The sequence below is a fragment of the Bos grunniens genome, chromosome 7 (assembly GCF_055505025.1).
Source record: "Bos grunniens cultivar Pamir isolate PY7600 chromosome 7, Bosgru_T2T1.0, whole genome shotgun sequence".
Taxonomy (NCBI): domain Eukaryota; kingdom Metazoa; phylum Chordata; class Mammalia; order Artiodactyla; family Bovidae; genus Bos; species Bos grunniens.
In genome coordinates, this window is record NC_141171.1 from 95726977 (window position 1) to 95745385 (window position 18409).

Here is an 18409-nt window from a genome sequence, read left to right on the forward strand (position 1 = left end):
TTCTTTTCACCATCTCTCTGGTATTCTTGTTCCCTATGTCAACAGGCTCCTGTTCCTTGGATTTTGTAATCTTTCTTGTTTTGCTCCTTTGTATGGAACATCTATTGTATTACTTTTCTGAGTAAGTTTTAAAGTAATGTTTTGAAACCTTGCATGTCTAAAAATAATTTTATTCTACTCCTGCGTTTAATTGCCTGGGTACGAAATTTCAAGCTAGAAAGAATTTCTCCCAGTCTGGATAAAGTATTGCTTCATTTCCCCCAGTATAGTCCAGGATCGTTGTGTGAAACCTGTCTTCTCCCCTTTCTGAAAATGCTCCTTTCTTTGTGCCCAGGGTTCTGAAACTTCATAATGATTTTGGTAACTTATTGAATTATTTAACTGAAAATTTCATTCCCTCCTCCCCAATATTCTCTTCTCTCTATTTTAAAACTTTCATTATTTGAATATTGACCTTGTGGATGGTTGTCTTTTTTAACCTATATATTTTTTTTCTATTTTTATTTTTCACCTTTGTCTACATTCCTCTATTTTCGATAATTTTTAGTTATTTTCTAGGAGATTTGCAACCACCTCACTGAGTTTTTTTTCCTTCATCTCCAGTATAGATTTGTTTATTTCTTAGAATTATTTTATTTTCCAAATTTTTCTTTAAACAGTTAAGTATCCATTTCTTCTCTCCTCTCTCTGAAGACATCAAAGAACTTTGACCTTTTCTTTTTGTGAAGTTTTGTTTCTTCTAAGTTACTGTTAGTTGGTGTTGTCTCCTGACCTTAAGATGAGCAGCTATCCTCAAACACCTGTTAGTCCCGGATGCCTGTTTATATTTAAGAGTTGTTGTTTGGTCACCCAGTTGTGTTTGACTCTTTGCAACCCTGTGTACTGCAGCATGCCAGACTTCCCTGCCCCTCACCATCTCCCAAAGTTTGCCCGAGTTCATAACTTTTGCATCAGTGATGCCATCCAGCCATTTCACCCTCTGTTGTCCCCTTCTCCTTCTGCCCTCAATCTTCCCCAGCATCAGGGTCTTTTCCAGTGATTCAGCTGTTCTGTTCACATCAGGTGACCAAAATACTGGAGTTTCAGCTGTAGCATCAGTCCTTCCAATGAGTATTCAAGGTTGATTTCCTTTAAGATTTACTGGTTTTATCTCCTTGCTGTCCAAGGGACTCTCAGGAGTCTTCTCCAGCACCACAGTTCAAAGGCATCAATTCTTTGGTGCTCTGCCTTCTTTACGGTCCAGCTATCCAAACCATATGTGACCACTGGGAAGACCATAGTCTTGACTATATGCACCTTTGTCAGCAGAGTAATGTCTCTGCTTTTCAACACACTGTCTAGCTTTGTCATACTTTCCTGCCAAGAAGCAATTGTCTTCTGATTTCATGGCTGTAGTCACTATCTGCAGTGATTTTAGAGCTCAAGAAGAGGAAACTTCTTCCACATTTTCACTACTTCCACATTTCCCCCTTCTGTTTGCCATGAAATAATGGGACTTGATGCCATGATCTTAGTTTTTTCAGTATTTAGTTTTAAGCCAGCTTTTTCACTCTCCTTCACCCTCATCAAGAGATTCTTTAGTTCCTCTTCACTTTCTGCCATTAAAGTGGTATCTGCATGTCTGAGATTGTTGATATTTCTCCCATCTATCTTGATTCCAGCTTGTAACTTATCCACTCCAGCATTTCTGATGATGTGTTCAGTGTATAGGTTAAATAAACAGAGTGACAACAGACAGACCTGTCATACTCCTTTCTCAGTCCTACACAAATCAGTTGTTCCATACAGGGTTCTAACTGTTGCTTCTTGACTCACATACAGGTTTCTCAGGAGACAGGTAAGATGGTCTGGTGTTCCCATCCCTTTAAGTGCTTTCCATAGTTTCTTATGATCCACACAGCCAAAGGCTTTAGTGTAGTCAAACAGAAATAGATGTTTTTCTGGAATTCCCTTGCTTTCTCTATGATCTAGAGAATGTCAGCAATTTGATCTCTGGTTCCTCTGCCTGTTTTAAACCCAGCATGGATGTCTGGCAGTTCTTAGTTCACGTAATGCTGAAGCCTAGCATGCACGATTTTAAGCATGACCTTACTAGCATGGGAAATGAGTGCAATTGTCCTGTGGTTTGAACATTATTAACATTATCCTTCTGGCGAAGGGTTGAGGATTGACCTTTTCCAGTCCTGTGGACACTGCTGGGTCTTCCAGATTTGCTGACGTATTGAGTGCAACACTTGGATAGCATTATCTATTAGGGTTTTGAATACCTCTACTGGAATTCCGTTGCATCCACCAGCTTTATTGACAGCAGTGTTTCCTAAGGCCCACTTGACTTCACCCTTCATGGATCACTGCCTTGTCATAGTGAAGGGGCTTGCATGACTCAATGAAGCTATGAGCCATGTCGGGCCACCGAAAATGGTTGGGTCATAGTGGAGAGTTCTGACAAAACGTGATTCACTGGAGGAGGGAATGGCCAACCACCCCAGTATTCTTGCTGTGAGAACCCCATGAACTGGCTGCCCAGCCGATGTAGTGCTCCTATTTTCCTATCTCATCGTGGAGAGTTGCTGCCGACTGGGCGCTCGTGTTTGGGTTGTCAGGACAAGTTCCGAATACGTGAGCCCGGAGCAGCTGGCTGGCTTTGATAAGTACAAGTACAGTGCTGCGGATACCAGTCCACTCTCTCTGTATGTCATGCACCCATTTTGGAACACTGTAGTACAGGTACTTCCTACTTGGCTGGCTCCAGATCCGATAAGCTTCTCTGGCCTTCTGCTGGTCGTGTTCAATTTCCTACTTATGGCATACTCTGATCCTGACTTTTATGCTTCAGCACCAGGTCACAAGCATGTACCCGACTGGGTCTGGATTGTAGTGGGCATCCTCAACTCCATGGCCTGCACTCTAGATGGCGTGGATGGAAACCAAACCCGCAGAACCAGTTCCAGCACCGCGCTGGGGGAGCTTTTTGACCAGGCCTGGGGAGTTGGTCATGTGTTTACTTTGTCGTCACCGTGTATTCCATTTTTGGATGAGGATCATCTGGTTCCAGTGTTTTTGTTCTTTATCTCCTGCTATGGGTAGTTTTGTTCTCTTTCATCCTGTCTCACTGGGGAAAGTATAACACAGGGATTCTTTTCCTGCCATGGGGACATAACATTGGCCCGGTGACTATTGCTTTTGTCTACATAGTGACTGCGGCCGTGGGAGCTGAGGCCTGGTATGAACCTTTCCTGTTTAATTTCTTACATAGAGACCTATTCACTGCCATGATCATTGGTTGTGCACTGTGTGTGACTCTTCCAATGAGTTTGTTCAATTTTTTCAGACGCTATAAAAATAACACGTTGAAACACAGTTCAGTCTATGAAGCTGTGGTTCCATTCTTTTCTCCATGTTTGCTATTCATTTTGCCTACAGCATGGATCCTCCTGTCACCTTCAGCTATTTTAGATTTACACCCTAGAGTGTTCTCCTTAATGGTTGGAACAGCCTTTGCCAACAGCACATGTCAGCTGATTGTCAGATGAGCAGTACCCGGTGCCCAACTTTGAATTGGTTGCTGCTTCCTCTTTTTGTGATTGTCATGGTGGTGAATGTAGGAGTAACCCCTTACGTTGAGAGCACTCTCCTGTTTGCCTTGACGGCTGCTTTCACTCTGGCCCACGTCCACTATGGAGTACGAGTGGTAAAGCAGCTGAGCAACCATTTTCACATTTACCCCTTCTCACTGAGAAAACCAAACTCGGATTGACTGGGAGTGGAAGAAAACAATATTGGCCTGCAATCTGCAGAAAGAAGTACTGTAAATAAGACGCTTGTAAATATTCATCCATCACCGCTGAGCTAAACTGATCTGCTTAACAGACATGGGAACGTAGTGTGTGTGGTACTTGGACAGCAGGAATGATACATATCTGAACTTGTGGGATATTGGACCTAGTAACTCCCAGCTTACTTTTTTTTTTTTTTATAAAACCATGTGTTGTTTTGGTTAAATGTAATAGCCCAGCAAAATGTTCCTTGTAGTTTAGGAGTCCATTATGCTTTGGTTCATACAGAGTTAAAAATGCTTGGATTTTATTTTTCAAACCCTCATATGTGTTTAGGAACACTGATAACATTCAGAGGACCCAAGTCTCTGAGAAGGCAATGGCAACCCACTCCAGTACTCTTGCCTGGAAAATCCCACGGACGGAGGAGCCTGGTGGGCTGCAGTCCACGGGGTCGCTAAGAGTCGGACACGACTGAGCAACTACACTTTCACTTATATAAGTATTAGACACCAAAAAACTCTTCTGGAAGCTGTGCACTGGCTGTCACTCTAACGTGATTTGGGCGAGCCACTTTGTTAACAAACATTAGCCACTTTGATAACAAATATTAACATCTAACATTAGTGTCTTTAGATCTTTTCTCTTGGGGTAATAATATTCCTCAGAGAACAGGATTCTAATAGTTGCTTTTCTAACGTCTGTCACCTTCCTGCCAGAAATCTGGAGCAGCGTAAGGAAAGACGCTGAGGGTCTCCACATTCAGTAGGTAAATTTCTCTCAGTCTCTCTAGTCTGAGTATGTACCCATGCTCTTAAGTAATTCTCTGCCTCTTTATCCTGTTTTATTTTCCTTCTTGGTGCCCTTCACTGCATGACTCATGATATATTCATTTGTTTGTTTATTCTTTGTCTTCTCCAAGTAGAATGTAAGGCCAGTGCCTCTTTTTGTTCATTACTGAATACCCAATATCTGACAACAAAATGTATGTAGGAGGTGCTCAATGAAAATTCATGTAATGAGATAGGTTAAATCATTTGAAATTTCTGCTATTCAGCTATTTTTGACCTTCAAAATGCAACTTCATATAGTTCAAATGAAATTAAAGAGCATCCTCATGGCTAAGAGTTCTTAGTGATTGGGAAGTGGTTATAGGATGTATTGAATATCTTTTATATAGTATATTGTATGAAAGTAATTAATAAATAGTAAGTGAGGAAACTCAAGCCCAGAAAAGTTAAATGACTTGCTCAAGACCAGGGTGTATTAGGCAGCGTGGAACCAAGACCAGAATCTTATATGTACCAGGCACCGTTGGAGGCTCCGGGGGCACACCACTGACTGAAGCAGACATGGTCTCTGCTGGGTGTTTCTGGGAGTGAGAGAGGCAAATGCCAAGCACACAAGCATACGAGGATATTGACTGGAATTGTTCTCAGTATCTTGCGGTTTCAGCCCCAAGCAATGGGCCATGTGAGCCCTCAAACTAAGGAGAGCAATGTGGAGCTGTCACATGCCCCTCCAGGGCCAAACTGGTCCTTCAGCTCTCACCCTGACAGCCGCAACCAACCTGGACACTCAGAATGCAGAAGACAGGGGGACAGCCCCGGATCACGGTATAGTTCTCAGAATCAAAAGCACTGTGGCTTTATCTGTACTGTCTCTGTATTCAGACTGGGGATATGGTAAGGAGTGCCTAGCCTGAATGCTTCTACAACTTGGTGCAATTATGACTCCAGAGAGATTTAATGTGGTGAAATTATGAGTGTATATGAATCCTAAATGTTTAAGCAAAATGACAGAATAAAGTACATATCATTCCTATTTCTCCCAGAGAAGATCAAGAGAAATCTTGAGGTGCTGAGTTAAAGATTCCCCTGTTCATGACTTAAATCAAGTAGGAGGGCTCTCCAATCATCTGGGCCTGAAAGAAGCAAGGTTGATGTCCATCACACTTCCAGTTCTTGGTATCTGTGTGCATGTTGAAAGGAAATGAAAGACATTCAGTGAGCAGATGGCAGTCTGCATCAGGGCCTACCGAGTACACCTGTGTGTCGTGGGCCACAGTTACAATGGAAACAGCTGTTGACCTGGGCCAGCGTGTGTTAGTTTTCCATTAGCTCACCTTGTTCACCAGGCCATTTGTAGCTCAGAGCTAAGTAAATGGAGTCATATTGCCATGACTGGCTTATTTCCATAGGTCGTTATGTAGAAAAACTGATAAAGCATGATTGCTTCAGAGGGGGGGGAGGAAAACCTGCTCAGAGATGCTGGCAGAGTTTCCAGGAAGGTCATCATTAACAAGGCTATTCAATAACCTCCCTGCCACCTGGAGGTTCTTCACTGATCCCATGGCAGCCAGTTGGGGGTGGGCGGGGAAGTCCGCTTGGATTGCTGTCAAATGTCAATGACGTATGGGCCGGAAGCTTAGCATATCCATGTCTATGTTATTTTTCGATGGCGCACTTCCTCCTCTCTCTCCCTTCCTTTTCCCTTCCTTCTTTCAGGAACATTCTTGCCAGTGATATGGGAATGAAGTGTTTTATAAGGTGAATGGACTCTCAAGGGGTGAAACAGCACTTTTCTTCACTTATCTTACAATAGGAATCTCTGTGTCTCTTTTACCTGTTGAAATATACTTTCCAGGAAGGAAGGAACCATTCTGAGTATCGGATCCTCATTGCCTGCCATAGCGTCTAACATAGTAGGTGCTCAATAATGCCCACTGGCTGGAAGCATGGATCAACTGTGTACGAACACCGGAAGGAATCTGGGCCGTGAGCCTAGATGGCCAACCTACGGAAGTCTTTAAATAGCACACTAGACATATAGCCATGGGCTGAAAATGGAATAAAAAATAAAGACAAGCAGGAAAAACCTCTAAACACAACAGGATTTGTAACCAATATAGAGGTAAATGGCACTTGAAAATCTAATACTTAGGAAGTAATTTGTTATTTGGCTGCTTTTGTTATCACTGATAGAAATTCCCTAGCTCACTTTCTGGTTTTCCTTCTAATAAATTGACTTTGATTAAGATTCTTTTCTTGAAATTTATATTTATTAATTACAGATACTCTGCCAGGATGTATCTTTGTTTTGTCCTGTAAATAACAGGAAGCCGATTCTATCACTATTTTTGAGATAAAGAAATTGAGGCTCGTAAATAGAATGGCTAAGATTTGAACCCAGGCTTGCTTGACTGCTATATCTCACTGTCTATTAAATATCAGAAGGCCCCTTTAGTGCTCCCTAGATATACCTCATCCTCTTGAATTCTACGTAGAATAGAATTTCCTGAGAGCTTTGTTCTTCAGTCTTGCATTTGTTTCTTTGGCTCATGAATTTGATGACCCTGAAGTTGCACCCATGACCTTTAGAATTTGACCCGACCTGGGGTAGAGTTGGCTTTTCTAGCCAGTGTGTACTGTGGTAGCTCTCTTCAGAAGCCATGAGAAAATAGCACTTAGGGAAGATTAACTCCACTTGCTCAAAGACACACCAGGGAGCGTGGCATTGGTCACAAAGGTGGATATCATGGACTTGGGTAGAAGATGAACCAGTCAGATGCCAAGGTGAAGGGTAAACTGGGAGGTCCTATTTCCAGATTTAAATGTTGCTCTTGTCTCTACAAAAGCAACATACCCTGCTGGGGGTTCCTTCACGCCATCCTGGCTGAAGTCTGCCATCTCTCTGCCTTTCCTTGGGCTGTTCTTGGGAGCCACTCTCTCATTTCTTCTCTCTTCTGTGGTCTTTCTTCCTTTCTTCATGGATGCCTGCCCTGGACCCCGTCAGTGCACACTGAAGAGAGCACCTTCGTTGTCTTAGAAGATTAGCTCCTAGATGTCTTTTCATCAATTTATACTCTAGCCCAAAAAAACAGAGCTTCGCTGACTTCCTGACAGCCTCTCTGCCCAGCGTTTGGAACAGGCATGGAGCCGCACCACCATTTCTGAAAGGCAGGGTTGTTTTCTGTTCCTCACATCACTGACACCTTGCTTTCAGCCTGTCCTCTCTTTGTTCTTCCTGGTCAGGCTCCCAAGCTGAACCGCAGCAGTTCTTTTCTCAGGGGCTTTGGAATTTCTTTAGTGCAGACGTTGTTTGCGAATAAGGACATACAGCCCCTCTCTTTTGAGTCGGTCCTCCATTTTCTTTGCTTTCTTCCTATGAGAGCATCAGTAGCATCTGCTTGAATGCAGGCAGGCCTATCTTTCCACTGTGATACTTGCTCTTCATTTGACAGGCAGGACTGTCTTAAGGCAGAGCTGAACACTCTGACAGCTGATAATGTTAGACGCCTTTTAAAATTTTGTTCCTTAAAGAGCATTGGATGACAGTGATGATGACCTATGGAAAGCAATTAAGGCTTCAGGATCATTTCTACCTGTGAGCTGGGAATGAGATGGCAGGGATCACCAAGGCACTCTTCATGATGAGTAATATCTTCTCTGGGTAAGGTAGCTTCTGTAACAGTGAAGTTTTTTTTTTTCTGTTAAAATAGGTAGATAAATGCACTTGAACTCTCAGATGCTGGTAGATTAATCTTCTCTATTTTGCCAAAATATTCTACAGAGAGTGTAGCCACTTCCCCCTCCCCGACCCCCCAGCCAGGAACACCAAGTTTTCCTCTCTTACTAAGGTGTAGGGCTTTCAGAAAATTGCTTATTATCCCAGAAGATTTACAGCCCTGTAGAAACTTCCCTAGGGAATAAAAGCAGCTACTGCTTTGAAGACTTGTGAATAGCTTCACATCTAAGAGTGGAACTGTAGTGTTCAAAGGCACAGCATGAGCAGTTTTGTCATTGGTGAGGCTGGTTTTTCTGGATATGGAGCATGTGATTTCCTGTTGGTAGAACCTGAGTTGTTGGAGAAATGGAAAGTCTTGTCATTCTTTGAGTCACCGGCAGAAGCACCTTGACAAATTATTGACCTATTTTAGTGGTGGGAAGAAACATGATTGAGATTTCTCAGTCTACCAGGATTCCAAAAATCTTTGGGCTTCCCTGGTGGCTCAGACAGTAAAGAATCTGCCTGCAATGCAGGAGACCAGGGTTTGATCCCTGGGTTGGGAAGATCCCCTGGGGTGGGGGCATGGCAACCCACTCCAGTGTTCTTGCGTGGAGAATCCCATGGACAGGGGATAGCCTTGTATGCTATCTTAAACTGATTGTTTTTGCTGAAAAGAGTTGACATTTTGCCTATTATGAATGTGGGCAGTAGGACTTGCAGTTGTTCATTTAGCGTATGAAGTTGATACAAAACGTGTAAAAACATTAAGATTGGGTACCTTGTGTAGAGAACCTCTTTTGCACCACTGAAAATTGGATAATTGCCAACTATTTAGATATACTTGGTGGAGAACAGCTGTTTCCATGGCATTGAAGCAATGTCTGCCTGAACCATATGTTTTCCAATACAAATACAAGGTGTTTGTTTGTTTTTTTTTTTTTAATTCAGAATGTTCTCATTCTTTATTGGAGTTCTGCTATTATGACAAATTAAAAGACAGCAGGAAATGTTTAGGACCACATAACACAGATCCATTTCCATAAAACAGGTCAGTCCTTTAGAAAAGGACATTCCAGAAAAAATCCATTCTATGCCCATAGTAAGTTTCAGAATAGATTAAACACTTTGGACATAGAGAAGGTGTAATAGAAAGCAATGTGGACTGAAATAATTTGATTTCCATTCTCCAGGCTCAGGTTGAAGGAGGTGGGAATGCTAGACGATGAGAATACCATCCTGAGCCTTCTTTGTGACTCAGCATATTATCAACTTCAATCTGAATAATTATGTGTCTGTGGGTACAGTGGGCACCTATGGCTGTTTAACGTGTTTTGAAAATACTCTTGTTTGTCTTGATCATGTCCCCATTTTTTTTGTTCTACCTGTTGGGATATGATGCAGAAGTCTGCACCAGAATCCCTTGCTGCTTAGGGTACAAAAAGAGCTCATAACCTAGATTTCCTCATTTGGACACACCTGCACCGGGGGCAGCTGAGGAAGGAACAGGGCTGGGATGTGTTCCCACATGGACTCGTCTCCTGGCACGCGTCGCGGCAGGTGGGGTCTTGCTTGTCTGATGCCCAGGCCCAGGTATGCTCAGGGTTGGGCACTGGGGGTGGCAGCAGTGGCATTTTCATTAGGACGCTTCCCCATGGGTGGATAGGGATTGTTCTCAGGCACTTGATGACTCACTGATTCTCCCTGTAAGTCTTCTTATCTGCTTCTCCTTGAGATTCTGGACACAAAACATGGTAACAGAGAAGTCATTTCACTTCAGCAGAAATAGATTAGAAGTGCTTCGGAAAAGGAAGAGTCAAAGTTGTCCATAGCATAGGGAGGTGGGAGGGGAGTTCAGGAAGGGGAACACATGTACACCTGTGGCGGATTCATGTCAATGTATGCCAAAACCAAGACAATATTGTAAAGGAATTAGCCTCCAATTAAAATAAATAAATTTATATTGAAAAAAAGATAATGAGAAAAATAAAAAACCTAGGCAGATTTCATCTGCCTTCAAATTTGAAGGTTCTTTTCTTAATTAAATATGAGATTTTCCCTTTTAACTTTTCCCATAGCTGTACAAGGAAAGGCATTACAGAAAAAGATCTTGAGTATTTTCAGGGCTTGTAAAATAGTATGAAGGAAATAAAAATTATCTAAATTCATCATTTGGGATAATTTGTCATTAGCTTTTTTTTTATGCTACAGGTTTATTGAGATATAGCTGACTTACAATGTTGTATAAGTTTAAAGTGAATAGCCGATGATCTGATACATGTATGTATTGTGAAATGATTCCCACAATACAGTTAGTTAACATATTCATCACTTCATAGTTATCTTAACATATCCATCACTTCATAGGTATCGTGTGTGTGTGTGTGTGTGTACAGAGAGAACTTTTAAGATCTACTATCTTAGCAACTTCCACATGTAAAAATACAGTATTGCTAATTGTAGTTGCCATGTTGTATATTAGATCCTCAGAACTTATTCATCTTGTAATTGGAAATTTGTACTATTTGACCGCTTTTATCCATTCCCTGCTGCCGCCCCTGCCTCTACCTTATTTCAGTTAACATAGTGCTCTCAAAGTTCATTCATATTGTCACAGATGGCAGACTTTCCTTTTTTATGGGTGAATAATATTCTTTCATCTATATTATCTATCTATCTCACCTTTTTTCTATTCATCTGTCAGCAGACACTCAGCTAACTTCTTCTTGGTTATTATAAATAATCCTGCAGTGAAAGCAATGAATAATAATTGCTTATTATTGCTAAATAATTCAGCTTATTTAGGCTACACTCATCTGGACAGCCCTGGTTCAAACTGTGGGTTGACTGGATTTGGTTCCAGAATGTGAATCTGCTCCATATACATTTGTTTTGGAAACAGGCTGAAGGGGCTGTAGCTCCCAGGGGCATACTCTTCTCATAGCACTGACACACTGAAAAGCAAGAGCCAAGCCAAACTGTGGGAACAGATTTAAGACCTTGATTGTATCATGTCCACTGATAGACCAAAGCAGATCGAACTTAGCATCCATAGGCCATGAGAGTACACTGTCCACTGGGGCAGAGAGAGTAGCATGAATACTAATGATCAGCAGTGGCACCAACGACATCGCTAGTCATTATATTCTTCACCATCATGAATTCATGGGTAAGAAAACCCCCTGAATCCCATGACACTTAAGACTACCCTTGGTGGAGCACTTTGCTGTGTACCTAATAATCATGGTTGTCTTGAGGAAGAGCATTTGTGAAGTTTGAGTTGCACGTTGAATGAGCTGTTTTGTTTTGTTTTTTGACATATCATCTTTACTTAAAAAAGAGTGGCTGGAAGACAAGCTAGTTATTCTGAATTGGATATTTGGCAGAAATTTATTGATAATGAATAAAGTGAGCCTGCTACTTCATGGCAGACACCACTGGCAGTATTTGTGGCAAATGATACAATTTTAGCTTTCTGGTGAAACTAAAATTTTGGAAAATTTGTATCTACCATCATGAGCTTGACAACTTCTTAATACTTAAAGACTTTTATGAGATTGTAATCATAATAGCAAATGTGCTTTTAAAAAATATTGTATGATAAAAATGTGTCAACAGTTGAAATGTGTATATGACTCATTGAATCAATATTTTCCAACTAACAGTGCATGGTCTTAGAAAATTATGTGTGGGTGAAAATTCTATTTAAAGTTTAAGATAGACCAATGGATTTTAGTCTTAGAGAGTGCAAAAGGTTTGATTCCGTTTCAGAGTCTACTTGCTTCTACTCTTTGAGAAGCTGCTGGTTGAGTTTTGATGCAGCATCAAAGAAGAATATCCATAAGTATACTGCTTCCTTTCTTCCATTTGCATGTATATTTTTGAGAGACTGCATTTTCTTTATATACTTCAACCAAAACATAATTTTGTAGCAGGCAGAATGCTGAAGTAGGTAACAGAATCCAACCTTCTATTAAGACAGTAAAGAGATTTGCAAAAGTATAAACCAATGGCATTCTCACTAACTTTTTGTTTTGGAAATAGTTATTATTTTTTTTAAATATGTCATTTATGCTGGTATACATTCACTTTATTATTGTAATTCTGGAATTAATAGCTTAAACATTTTTTAATTTAAAAAAGTTTCAGTGGATATAACCCACATTAACAAAAGCTCTTTGAGGTCCTTAGTAATATTGAGTGTAAAACAGATTTGGTTCCAAACAAATTTTTAATTGCTACCTGAATAAATCATTCTTGGGGAATTTTGCATTTCAGTTTTATGAGGCTATACCAAGCAAGTTATATAGTCAGCAGTAGATTAGGATGACCTCCCAATTTGGATATGAAACAGGGAATAACAATCAGTATCAGTCACATAAATAATTAAGTCCAAAAGAAAAACAAAGCTTTAAAAAGCCTGACCCTTTGTTCACACGCACTAAAGACCGATGAGCTTGGTTACTGACACGAGATGGTAAATGCCACTCTTGGTCTCTAGGGAGGCTCTTTGCTTTGCCATGTCACATACATGCTTTTTTGATGTCAGATACTGGTCTTCTGTGTGCTTTCCTTGTGTTTAATACCTCCAACATATGGCTTGTTTCTCTGTCTACCTTTTATAATGTCATTTCACTGGGGGCTTTGAGACTAGTATGAGGAATAATCAGAAGACTACAGTTCTGTTTCAAGTGGGTTTCCTTATCAAAAATACATAGCATTATATGACATTCTTAGGACTCAGTGCTTCTGCTGATGGCATATAATACAGAGTTGAATAAAACTATTCAGTTCGACATAGTCAAGTGTATTATTACCTGATATAGAGCATAAAAACAGAAGAGGGAAAGCAGCTGGGTGAAAATAGCCAGAGAAAGCAAAGAAAGATGTTTTCCTGCTGCTTTTCTGATGTCAGCACTTCTTTTTCTGAGCTTTGAATGTATCTCTTCATTTCCTCTCTCCCTGGGACTCTGGCTTCTCAGCTAGAGTTTGATAGAACTTGAAGCGTGCCATCGGTACAGTGAAGTCACCTGTGCTCAAATGTGTCCTCGCCACTTATTAGCTCTGTGACCTTGATCAAGTGACTTCGCCTGTCTGTGTTCCAGTTCCCTTCCTCTAGGATGGAGATAATAATTGAGTCTACATCACTGAATGGAGATTAAGTGAAACAATCCACGTGCCACGCTCAGCATCTTACCTGCTACCAGTGAGTCCTCCGTGGATATCAGCCGCGACTCGTGCCCTCATTGGTGCTTTTATCTCAACTGTACTTTAAATGAGTAGGAAAAGCAAAAGAGCTATATTAGATACTTCAACAAATGCATGTTAAATTAATATATACCAGGCTTTGTGCTAGGGTTAGGAGATACAAGATGAATGAAAACAGTGTCCAGAAGGGCAGATGCCTTGTCCAGGTAGCATATTATTTTATTCCTAGCCTCTATCCAGCTGTCTGACATAGAGTAGATATTTTAAAAATGTGTGCCAAAATCAAATAATCAGCCTATGAGGTAACTATAATTACTCTTACCATTTTGCAGGTAAGCTAAAAGGTAGGAAGATTCATTTATTCCATGTCACCTAGCTGTTGCTGCTGCTGCTGATGCTAAGTCGCTTCAGTCGTGTCTGACTCTGTGCGACCCCAGAGATGGCAGCCCACCAGGCTCCCCTGTCCCTGGGATTCCCCAGGCAAGAACACTGGAGTGGGTTGCCATTTCCTTCTCCAGTGCATGAAAGTGAAAAGTGAAAGTGAAGTCTCTCAGTCGTGTCCGACTCTTCGTGACCCCATGGACTGCAGCCTACCAGGCTCCTCTGTCCATAGGATTTTCCAGGCAAGAGTACTGGAGTGGGGTGCCATTGCCTTTTCCCGTCACCTAGCTAGTAAGTGACAATCAGAACTGAAACCACCTCAGGTTGACTCAGCTTGGAGTTGGTATGCTGCGTCTCTAGGAAGGCAATGCTAACACTGGCTATCATGGTGCTTGAGAGGTATGCATTGGGATCCTTAATTTCTAGTTTCTAAAGAGTGTCATCACCCTGCAGGTAATCCAGCTGTTCCACAAAATATATCCTAAGTATTTACTGAGTATTCACGTTTGTGAATAGGACACTGTACTAATGTTTGCGGACCTATCAGTTGACATGAAAGATGTTAGTGAAACTTACACCCCATCCAGGGGGACAGCCACTAGTTAATTAATTATGTGATTTGCCTTTGTGATGAATTCTGTATGTGAGTGTTTATCAGAAATTTTAACTTAATCTGATTGAGTGGTCAGAAAGTCTATCCCAGTGAAGGGGTTTTTAAATTGAGCTCTGAAGGGTAAATAGAAAATAATTAACTAGACAATAAATTGAGAACCTTTCTGGCAGAATAGTAGGTACCCAACAAGGACTTGGGACACTGCTGTAAAAGGAAGAAGGCCAGGGGTGAGAAAGGCAGTAAGATGCATGAAGCTGTAGAGACAGGATAGGGCCAGGTTATCCAGAACTTCAGAACCAGGTTAAGCATTTTGGTCTTCCCCTAACTTCAGTAGGATTTATAGAAAAGTGTGTTGTGACAAGATACACAGTTTAGAAAAATCACAGTCTGAAAGGACTCACAGGCGAACGCTGTTGAAAGATGTCAATGTAGACCAGGATAATGAACTGGAGGTGGAGAAAAGTGGGTAGATTTGAAAGCTATACCCATGGGATAGACTTTATAGACTCAGTAACATAGATCAGGTAGATGAGCAGGAGGCCAATCCTATTTTGTGGGACCTGAAGCTTATGGAACTGGGAAGCTCCTCCAGAAATTGATTTTCTATAAAAAGGGAGGTCCACAGACCTTGCATGCAGAACTCAATGAGGTCGAGATGATTAAGGGAAGGGGCTTCCTTTCCTGCAGCTCGTTTTATTGAGGGACAACCCTTTCCCCAGAATCTTTTGCAGCATTTCTCTCAAGCGTAGGAGGTTGGATAGAAAAATAGATGATCCATTTCAATTTTAAGACTCTCTGACTGTGGCGGGTAGAAAACAATCTAGGCAGGCACGTTATCTGTGAGACAAAAAGGCAATCCACACCCATGCTCCGGTAGCAAAATACAATTATTTAACAAGATACTTTTGAAAGAATAATGTATGCTTGGACAACAGAGATAAACTGAGTGGTACTCAACAAACTGGGACAATGACCAGTCTGTCTATTATGGACATGAGTGACTGGGTGGGTACCTTCTTTTCTCTTCTCAGTTGTCGCCCCTCATGAAGATGAGTTCCAGCTCTTCCTGGGATCACTGTGGGTGGACTCTGACTCATCCCCTCGTTGGTAATGGTTGGCACCTGTTTTCTGTCAGCTAATGTGTGCTGCAGCATTTTGTACTGAGGCAAGGAGGAGGCACGAGCTGTACACGCTCAGAAATAATCAGGGATGTGGTGGTTGTAAGCCTTACTTGTGGTAGAACCCAGAATCATGCTGGGAAAGTATTAACTGGAGATGGTTTGCTGGAAGATCACGTCTCCCCACATGAGCTGAGAGAATACTAATCCTGGAAGATGGTCCAGGAAACAGGGGTTATGGCTGGAGAAATGAATATCCCTCTGGAAGAGTGAGGATCCAAAGCATTGTTTTGAGAGGACTTCTGAGAACTCCTACACAGTAAAGGAATAAAAAAAACTCACTGTTCATTCACTTTTTCACTACTGCACTTGACCAGGGAGTCCCTTTTTAAGATACCTACCCACACACCACAGATTAAGAATATACTTTGGGGGATAAAAAGATACATTAACATCAAGACAGGAAGGGCAAGGAGTGGGGAGAAAAATAAAATGGCCCACCATAGTAGAAAATGCCTAGAGTTTATGCCCAGCCTAGCGACATCCTGGTTTTCAATATGTTTTGGTAGCCCTTGGGCTGGACTACACATAAATTTATGTGGAGCTGATTCTTGATCCAAAGGATGCCTGAGCTAGTGGGTTGGTCTCTTGGTCCTTTAAGAAAAGGGCTTTGGTTCATTTCAAAATAGGTCAAAGTGATTATTGAGAAGGACAACTGCCTCTCTCATTTTTCAATATATTGAGATTTGAAATTTTGAGTAAAGAAGCAGCATAAAACTATCTAGTTGTTCCTGGAAGTGTAAGATTGTCTATTAAGGTATCAGTTTGAAAAATTTGGAGCTACAACTGAAAAGTCAAAGAGGATGACATAGTGAAGAGTCAGGGTCAGATAGACTAGTTTTAAAATTCTGGCTTGGCTCTGTGATCTTGGGCCAGTGACCTCACCTCTCTGAATCTCATTTTCAGTATCTGTAAAAACATTTCCCTTGTAGCATAATGCAAGCATTAGAAATAATACCTCCATTCTCATGAATTATCTCATTATTGACAAAATATAGAACCCATATGCTTAATATGCAGTAAATGTTCACTTAATAAAAAGCTATTTCTATTCATTCTAATGGCAGAAAAGAATTGATAGTATAGGACACACAGTATCCATTTGATCCCATGCTATAAATATTTTCTAAGATATATGTCCTCTTTTTGTCTTGCTAATGTAAGGCAATAGCCTGAAATTTCTGCCAGGTTAAAAACCTCATTTCTGCTGCTTGTTATCTATGTGACCTTGAGCAAATCACAGCACCTCTCTCTGCCTCAATTCTCTAATCTAAAAATAGGGACATGTATTATTTATCTCCTATTTCTTTTGCAATTCCTGGGTGCCTTCAGCTGAGCAATGCACTGTGCTGCTGATACAATAAAGGACTCGTTGTTTTTAACATCAACATTTCTCAATATTTTATAAAATGCTTGCATTTGAAAATTCCCAACTCATTTCACACACAAAAAATGATTGGCCATGAGACAAATTTAGCCCACGATTTCCTTTTTTCTTCATCTCCTTTCTCTTCAGTTGTCACCTCTAGCTTTCCTTGGCTTTGAGTAGCTGTTCTTTGACACTCTCTTCTCATTGTGGTCCAGTCTTCATTGGCTACAATTAAATGGTTTCCAATGTGACCCTAGGAGAAATTTCCCATTGGAATGACAATTCTCAAGGCACCATCACTTTGACCAGCAATAATTTATGGTATTTCCATCTTCTTTATCGATTCTAATTTTTTTTCCTTTCTTAAATTTGTAGACAAGAACTACAAATTCACATCTACTTGACTCTCTTTTCACAGCACCACGATAATAATACGAGCAGTAGTTTCACTAATAATAAAAACTAACATTTATTGAAAATTTATTAGGCATAGGAACCATACTAAATAACTTATCTGCATTATCTTATTTAATTTTATGAGCAGTAGACTTCATTGTCATAAATGAAGAAGCAGAACTCAGAAAGGTGAAGTAACCTCAAGAGCACACAGCTAGAATACGGTAGAGTCAGAATTCACATTCACTTGCGGCTGATAGAAGAGCCTACACCTTTAGCCACTTTGTGTTGCTGTTGCATTTTCAGACTTGCCCTTTTTAAAAGCCTATTGATGAAAGTGAAAGAGGAGAGTGAAAAAGTTGGCTTAAAGCTCAACATTCAGAACATGAAGATCATGGCATCCGGTCCCATCACTTCATGGCAAATAGATGGGGAAACAGTGGAAACAGTGTCAGACTTTATTTTTCTGGGCTCCAAAATCACTGCAGATGGTGACTGCAGCCATGATATTAAAAGACGCTTACTCCTTGGAAGGAAAGTTATGACCAACCTAGAGAGCATATTCAAAAGCAGAGACATTACTTTGCCAACAAAGGTCCATCTAGTCAAGGCTATGGTTTTTCCAGTGGTCATGTATGGATGTGAGAGTTGGACTGTGAAGAAAGCTGGGTGCCGAAGAATTGATGCTTTTAAACTGTGGTGTTGGAGGAGACTCTTGAGAGTCCCTTGGACTGCAAGGAGATCCAACCAGTCCATTCTAAAGGAGATCAGCCCTGGGATTTCTTCAGAAGGCATGATGCTAAAGCTGAAACTCCAGTACTTTGGCCACCTCATGCGAAGAGTTGACTCATTGGAAAAGACTCTGATGCTGGGAGGGATTGGGGGCAGAAGGAGAAGGGGACAACAGAAGATGAGATGGCTGGATGGCATCACTGACTCGATGGACATGAGTTTGGGTCGGCTCCGAGAGCTGGTGATGGAC

At 41.1% G+C, this 18409-nt stretch overlaps 1 protein-coding gene and 1 pseudogene across 2 annotated transcripts in view; both read left to right on the forward strand.

Moving 5' to 3' along the window:
* Positions 1-18409, forward strand: part of CAST (calpastatin) — a 770242-nt gene that overhangs the window by 325681 nt on the left and 426152 nt on the right. The window lies entirely within an intron of this gene.
* On the forward strand, positions 2515-3948 carry LOC147369999 (ethanolaminephosphotransferase 1 pseudogene; annotated as a pseudogene).